This window comes from Nothobranchius furzeri, chromosome 11 (assembly GCF_043380555.1).
Source record: "Nothobranchius furzeri strain GRZ-AD chromosome 11, NfurGRZ-RIMD1, whole genome shotgun sequence".
Taxonomy (NCBI): Eukaryota; Metazoa; Chordata; class Actinopteri; order Cyprinodontiformes; family Nothobranchiidae; genus Nothobranchius; species Nothobranchius furzeri.
The window spans coordinates 21872531-21881490 of NC_091751.1; positions in this window are offsets into that span (position 1 = coordinate 21872531).

An 8960-nucleotide genomic window follows, 5' to 3' on the forward strand; every position below is an offset into this window, starting at 1 on the left:
CAGGTTAGCTAAACACTCCGCCTGCGCTCCGGACCGTTCTTCAGGACATTAGGAAAGGGAATGATGTAGTGATGTGTCAGTCGCTAAAAAAACGGCTCTCAGAGCCGGCTCCCTGTTGGAGTAACCAGAGTGAGTGACACACACCGTACCTGCGGGCTCCTGAGCCACTAAAAACGGCTAAGTGTGCGCGTGCGGCGCGCTAAACACACATGCAGCTTGCCCCGATTGCTGTGAGACCGGGTTGGGGGGTGGGGGGAGCAGCTGTGGTTGGGACAATTATTACGTCATTAACTGATGGACTTGTAAATAAATAGTTTATAAATAAGGTAGAAATAAGTTCCTCACGCTGATAACTAATAACTAATCTCTCTGAGGACACGGTGCTAGTGCACTCTCCTACAGCACCTTGACACGACTCAATAAATGTTATGCAACATTTAGTGAACAGCAATTTGCATGTATTTGTTATAAATGCCACTGTATAATTCTTGCTGTCAGTATTTGCAAGATATTGGTATTTGGGTCTGTACTGGTTAGACTTAAATGAGTTAAACCAAGGTCTATAGCCCTTGGGTTATAAACTATGAGCTATAAGTATATTGTTCTTTTTATACTGGGAATCAGGAGTTCTTTTAGTGATCATCTTGTTTCTTGTTTATTTTTGCCCTGATTGTGCCCTGAGCAATTTTATGACTGAATAAAAATAAATTAAAAAAATCTACATAAATTGAAAAATCGTCTTAAATAATCGAGATCTCAATTTCAGTCACAATAATCGTGATTATTGTTTTTGCCATAATTGAGCAGCCCTACTTTAGCATATCCGGTCACATTATGATGACGTCATATTCAGTGGTCGTTCTGCATCATTTCAGGCCCCGTGGTCAACTGTCTGAACCGCTGAAAAGAAGTGCCTGGCATATTTTCTAAGTAAAATAAATATGCGCAATACGTTGTCAACATCAGTGAGTCTCTAAGTCTATGCTTTTTGTATGTTATATATGTTAAAATATGTGTAAATAGGTCGCTGATTAACACTTGCAATTTAGTGTTGTGATGGTTTTAAAAAAATTCTGAAGGTAGTAAAAAAAAGTATTAAAAAGTACTAAATTTTACTTAAGGATTGCTGTATATACCCTGACTGTATAAAATCACAGGATATAACTGCAGTGGAGGTAAGGGACAACAAAACTAACTAGTTGAGATAAATCCACCCAAACATTTTAACCAGTGCATTCTCAGCCTAGACATACAATGAGAGCAGCTCACAGTGGGATTTGAGAGTGCAGCTATAATACTATTGGAAGACTCTTGCAGCCGTCTCATAAACTTGAACATTAAATTTCTTACAAGTGCCTTAAATGTGCACACGCTCACAGAAACACACGTTTGACTAGCACTGCCTCCCCTGGGAATTTTGAGGAGGATTCTCGTTGCATTATGGAAAATGATGGACAACCCTGAGCATTCTCTTCACAAGACTGTCCAACAATGGAAGAGTGTCTTCAGTCAGAGGCTTCTTCAGTTTCGCTGCAACACTGACCGCTACTGGAGATCCTTCCTGCCAACAGCCATTGTAATATACAACAACTCTTTGATGACTTGATTATTATTATTATTCTGAGCTACTACAGCAATCAATTTCCCTCTGGGATTATTTAAGTATTTTTGAATTGAATTGCATTGCATCATGGTATGCCACTTGTAACATGTGCAAGCTAGACTTGTTATAGAATGACCACAGATGTGCAGTATGCTTTAAATAATGCCACTTTAACAGGTGTGGAACAACAGCTGGATGTCCGTGCAATGGTGTCTGCTTGCACATATAGCTTGCAGCGCTGCCTGTAAATATCATCATCGCCGCTCATATCGGCTGTGATAAAGTGTCCAACATATTTCATCTTCTTACAGACTGCCAGACTGTTGCTGGACAACTTAAACACAGGAAAATTAAGCCTTTTATCCTGGGTGGTTCTGTAGATTAGAACAACACTTTTGCTCGAGTTAAATTTTAAATCATATTCCATTCCATACCCAGTACTAACATCTAGGAGCTGCTGCTGCTGATTAGTTCAGTTTAGTGATGAATCACTCATGCAGACACTGAAGGTGGTTTCCAGGAGCACTACTCAGCCTAAAACAGCTCTGTACAGCGTGGCTTGAGTCAGCCCATCTGAAAGCAGGTTTGTTCCCACGCCAGCTCCATGAAGCCCCTAGCCAATCAGCGGCCAGAATCACGATACCGGCCCACCTCAGCCTTGCCAGGTACCTCAATGGAGCAGGGACTAAAAATAGGGGAGAAAATACCAAAGCGTGCCCTTGGAAACCGTGGTCGGGCTGAACTGCATCGGTCCGAGTTGCCCTGAGTAGAGTTCCTGGAAAAGCACCTTAAGGCTGCAGAACCAGGCATACCAGCTCTACTAACTCCAACAGACCTGACCGGCAATCTGAAGTTGCAAGTGTGGTATTCTGGCCACAGAGCGGTGAGGGTCTGAGTGACGTTTCATTCATCATGTAAAGGGTCATTTTGGCACATACTGGCTCAAGAAAATGAGTTCAAAATACAAAAAAGTTGTAAAGTATCACTTTAAGTTATCTTGGTGTCGTGGTCTGGGGTGAGTCCTCCTCTCTCTGCTAAACCTTCTCTGAGCTTCTCCTGCAGGTGGGCGTGTCAAGGAGTGGACCAGCTGCAGCCATCTGCTCATCAGTTGGTCAGGGACATATAAGCTGCTGGGAGACATCTTTATTCGCTGGATGATTAACTCAACTTTGGTATCCACGACTCCCGAGCCTGATTACCGAGTAATCCGAATAGATATCGTCCAAGTTGTACTTCTAGCCAGGTTGCTAGTTCCTGTGTGTTTTTCCAAGCTTGCCTGTTTTTTGTAAGCTGCCTCTTCTCTAGATTTCCACCACCACCTTTCACACCGTGCTGCAACCTACCGGTCCAGTCCCGCTGTCTCCCAGCCGCTCCCTGGCTGTCCACTCCATACTGACCTCACCTTACCGGATCCTGCTCCCTATTCCGTGCTCAGCTCCTCCAGTCCTCCAGCAACCTGGAAACCCAGTCTCCTGTGATCCAGCAAGCGTGTATTCTTAAATGTACTGAAAATGTCAAAGAGCTGGTGAGATTGCTTAATTTAAAAGGGTTTTGTGCAAAAATCTTCATGTTCCTGTTTTGTATAGACCACAAAATTGTTCTAACTTTAAAAATGTAGTCGTAACGCGTCCCCTTTAACATGTGCTTTTGTAGCAGGAAGTCCTAGTTTACAGTTCTCCAGTCAGCCCCAAGACAAAATGCACATTGCCGTACATGAAGCATTAAAAAGGCAAAGCGAGGTTTAATTTATACATTTATTCTGATCACAACTGTACAGGAGTGTATCGTCACAGCAGAAACGCAACCTGAACCTGACCGTGGAACAACAGCCGTCACAACACGTCCAGAACTCCAACAGAAATGTACAAGCTCAGATCATTTCAGCTCAACATTTAGATTCCTCTTGATTATCATCATAGTTATTAATATTCACATAGAACTATCTGTCTTTCAAATATCTTTGTTTTAAAGAGCATAAAAATACAAGTGGACTTTTCACTAGGATGAAAACTGGTGGCTGATCCACCGTCTTGGCTCATATGAAGGGAAAACACTGAAAACTGGGGGCGTCGGGAGGAGTGAAGCCAACTTATTACAGCTTACCAGATTTCTTTGTTATTTTATGTATTTATATTAGCTCATACAAGGCTTTGCAATAGTTACAGAAGGTTGCAGACATTTGGGGGTTGACTTTTAGGGTTAAATCACTCGGACATCACTGACACAAAGGGGCGTGGTCAAATAAATCATGAAGCTGTTAAACAAAAGGAATAGATAAATACGAAGGCACGGAGATTTGCAGAATAAACACCAAATTTAGAAATAATGGTGATAAAAGAGGAAGACGAGAAGGAGGTTAAGTTGATTAAAGGCAATTTTACTAAGCAAACACTAGAGGGCGCTTTAGGAGCGCCTGTTTGAAACCTATGTGTGAATGTTGATTGGATGGGCTATAAAGCCTTGAAATGTAAAGAAACATATTTTTGAAATCACTGGTTGTGCCTCACGTGTGCTTTTTGTCAGTGTTGGTCTCTTATTATTATCAAGCATAAAACCTTCATGTGTAGAGATGAACACCGGCGATCTGATTTATGTGCAAGTGTCTTAAGAATTCCTAGCTGGTCTGATCCTTAGCGTAACTACGTACTGTACGAGCAGGAGGACACTGACATGAGCAAAAAGCAGGGACTACGCACACGCTCGAAACAACGCCAACAATAACAGCAAGAGCACCAACAACAACGTGAGAAGAGACGACACGCGGGTCAGGAGGTCCAGCGAACCACTGGCCTCCACTCGTACAGAGGAGAAACGGAGGCTACGACGCATCTGGAAAAATGAATCCTTTTGATATTTTAGAGGAGAGACGGACGCAAAGAGAGCGGTCCGTGTTTCAGTGTGCTTTTAAAAATCCTCATCAGAGCGTGTCGTGTTTGTTCATCTCTCCGTCTACTTGCCTTTGAGACAATTAGTGTGCTTAGTTTCTTCATAAGACTGCACCTGAAAGTTTGTCTAAGCCAGCCTTTTTTGTGCAGAGATGAATTATTGTGCTTCTCGGTCCACGCAGCAGTCTGAGGCTGGGTGGAGGTAACGCGCTGGGCTGCAGAGGTCAGAGGTCGTGTGGGAGCAGCTTCCTCGCATCAGGAGAAGGAGCCAGAGCTAGAGCACCAGATAAAGAGGACTCCCTCTTCAAGGCTACTCAGGAAGCACTTAACATGGGAGGGCCAGACGCTCAAACACGAGCTCCCCAAAGAGCCAGCATTTAGTCTTGGGAGCGCCGCCTTCTCACACACCTACATGTCATGAGGGATGGGTCAGGGGGAGGGGGGCTGGAGATCAGTCGAGCATTGCATCCAGTTGGTCTGCCAAGTCGTCAGAAACACTGCTGATGTCATCCAGGATAGAGACGGTTCCTTTTTGGCTGGAAAATTTTGAAAAAGAAAAATGGAATAATTAGCTTTTACTGAGGCTTCGATCAACATGCTGACAGAATCAATGAGTCAAGTGTGGAGGTGAGTTCCTCCACTGATGGAAAGCAGCTTTAAGATTCAGTTTATGGGTAACATTCACTATTCACACACACACACACACACACACACACACACACACACACACACACACACACACACACACACACACACACACACACACACACACACAATACAGTCGACTAATTGTAAAGATCAACAAAAAGTAATGATAAATCCCAAATAATCATATAAATCATGATTTTTTATTGTTTATACTTTTAAAAAAACTCATGTTTTATAATTGTTTTCATTTTATAGGAGAATGGCGTTTTACAAAGACCAGTAAAGTACATGAGAAATCATGTTTTTATTAGGTGTCATGGCTGCCATGGAGCTTCATAAAGAAAGTAAAAATCGATTAGACCATCTGGACAATGACTGTTTTCTTCATTTGAGTTTTTTAGTTTTAGGTAATGGTAAAGGGGGAAACCTGGAAGTAAAGATGATTTTCTACATTGTTGCCCCTCATCCAGACCTAATTTCTGAAATTTCATATTAGACTTGTTTATTTCAGAAAACAGAAAGATAATGTGATGTGTTTTATTTACCCGGACGGATTCTATTTGATTCTACTCTCTAGCCTGACTTCATGTGTACTCACTCATTTGGCTTGTCCTCCTCTTTTATTTTGTGCTCTACAGCCTGCAGAGCTGCAGCCAAGGAGACGCTGGTCTCCTCCAAACGATTCTGAATCTCTTCCTCTCTCTCCCCTTCCTCCACGTGACCCACCATCTCCTCCTTCGCTCCATCCCTCCTTGAAGGCTTCCTCTCTTCCTCGTGTTCTGCTTCCCTCTCTCTCCTCCCCTCCTCCTCTTCCTCCCAGGAGGTCAATAGAGAGGCCATGATGGAGGAGCGAGGAGGTTCGGGGGGGGGGGGGGATTTTGCCTTGGCCCCCATAATGCCTTGAAACGGCCCTGGGTGTGTGACTGAGTTTTGAAGGTGATCTGAATTGTATCAGATGTATAATTATGACATGTGTGTATCTTATTGTTTTATACAGGTAAAAACGTGTAGTGGAGATAAATCTACCTACATTTTACTTTGTTTTCTTGTTTTTATTTAACTATTTCCTGTCCTGTCAGTCTCTCATCTTCCTGCATCTCCTCTAAACTCTCCAGAAAAACTGCTGCCTGGATTCTTACTTTTTCACCTCATCAGTTACTTCTGAGCAGACCAAAGGGATCTCCTGACCACAAAGCGGAGAGCGCGTTTCGATGCTGCGTCAGTGAGGTGAAATCACCGCAGCACAGGTGATGAGCTCCGCAGTAGCAGAGCACTTCAGGCACAAATAAGACAGAAAATAGAGAACATGTGCGGACATGAACGATCGTGTGTTACAGTAATTATAGTTTTTTGGTTGTGCCACTTTGAGAATGGACCGTGCGCTGGACGCAGCAGCCTGGAGCGCTGCACCAACGATCATCGCTCTGCTGCTCTCTGCTCAAAAGAGTCCATGAATGATGTAATATAGGTAGAAAACTATTTCCGGCTCCCCTGCATGTGTAGGATATCCAGCTCCCCCATAATTCCATCCCTGCTCCTGGATGAAAAACCGGACATTTTCATCAATACACCCCCCGACGGAGTGAAAAGTGGACATGACCGGCGAAAAGAGGACGTATGGTCACCCCCGTGCCCTTGCTGCCCTGGGCCTGTTAGAGTTCGTGGGCCCCTGAGCAATTGCCCAGTTGCCCATATGGTTAATCCGGCCTTGGTTATAGGTAGTAACAACCTGACATCTACTCCTTTAATCTACTAGCATCAAGCCGACAGGGATGCAGGAGAGTAGCCTCACTCTCAAACCTCAGAGCGTCAAACACAAAGACACTGATCTAAAAGAGCTACGAAGCACCAGAGTCATGCTAAAACTCTTAGCTACAAATCTTCTGATTGGCTTCAACAAGAGAGTGACTCTCATGCACAGTCCTTTTCATACATAAACATGTGGAAATATGTAGAGTTCAGGGTCCAGACGTTGACTCTTACACTTCAGGATGTGATGTTTTGTAGGGCGGAGGATGAAGCTCTTACCTAACATGTATGTGATGACACATTTGTGTTGGTTGGTACCGTGTGTGTTTGTTAAAGGGATACTAAGCAGTTTTCCTTGCTTTTAGCACCCCCTAGTGTGATGTTATGAGATAGTTCAGGAAGAACTCAGTTACCCAGAAGGCTGGAGAGGAGATTATAGGAGGGAAGGGAAACTGCATGGATGATACAGTAGTGGTGGCTAGTGCTAAATAAAGATCTGGAAAAGGAGTTTTCACGCCTTGTTTGCTTATTATAAGATTAAGCAAGACAACACATGGTGTCAGAAGTGGCCGTGAGCAAGACGAAGGACAGATTTGCCACGGGGGAGCCGCGAAAGACGGATGTAGAGGGAGAGTCTATGGAAAGCGTGAGTAATGGCGCGCTACAGAGCTACATGCTAAAGACCTGTGCTGTATTGTGTGACGCCCGTGAGCGACGGTAAAAGTGAAGCAGATCGCGTGTGGTCACTTAGAGCAAACAGAAGAGGAATCGGTGCCTGTGAGAGCAGATAGACAACAGTAAAGAGCTGCAGTGATTGAGATACCCCGACGTGCTGCCATGGATAAGCTAAGCCCGCCCTCATCCATGCAAGTGACTGGTAACCTTGCTGAAAACTGGAAGCGCTTTAAGCAAAGGTTTAATATATATTTGACTGCAAGCGGAGCAGGTGGAGATGATGAAAAACTGAAAGCTCACATCCTTTTGCATGTTAAAGGGGAAGATGCATTGGATATATATAATAGCTTTCAGCTGGATGAGGCTGATTTGACTTTGGCTGACGTGATGAATAAATCTGAAGAGTACTTCGTACCTAAACAGGATGTGACCTATGAGAGGTACAAATTTTTTACCCATGATCAGAAGCAGGGGATACCTGTTGATCAATATTTAGCAGAGCTTCACACATTAAGCAAATCGTGTGAATTTGGGACTTTGAGAGACTCGCTAGTAAGAGACAGGATTGTCTGTGGAACTGTGGATAATGCACTGAGAGAGAGGCTGCTGAGAGAGACTGGTCTTACACTGGATAAGTGTGTCAGCATGTGCAGAGCAGCGGAAACCACACGAGCACAAGCAAAGGAGCTCCGGAGAGGTGAGACGTCAGTGCATGCTCTAAGTAAAGATGGAGTAATAAAGAAAACATTTACCAAACAAAAGTACCAAAAAGGGAAAGCTACAGAGTTCAGATGTGGTAAATGCGGAAGCAGTCACAGACCAAAATCGTGCCCAGCAATTGGGAAATCCTGTAACAATTGTGGGAAAATGAATCACTATGCCAAATGTTGTAAAGCAGCTCCAAAACAGAAAGTTCACACAGTTGATGAAGAAGCAGAGGATGAGGAGGAGTTCATTGTAGATGAAGTACACACCTCTACATCAGAGAAAGAGGAATGGGTGGTGCCAGTTGAGGTCAATGAGGCAATAATTCCATTCAAGTTGGACACAGGGGCCCAGGTTAACTTATGATGGATGACATCATAGTTTGGGGAACCACTAGAGAAGAGCATGACCAAAGACTGAGACAAGTACTAGACAAGACAAGAGAAGTCAATCTGAAACTAAACAAAGATAAATGTGAGTTTGGAGTGAACAAACGTACATTTGTGGGAGATGTTGTCGGTGAGAACGGGGTGAAGCCAGACCCAAAGAAAACGTCAGCAATATGTAACGTGGAAAGACCAAACAACAAAGACGACGTCAGAAGGTTTCTAGGAATGGTCACCTATCTGGCAAAGTTGGTCCCACAACTGTCAACAGTGTCAGCCCCTCTCAGAAGTTTGCTTGAACAAAAGAAC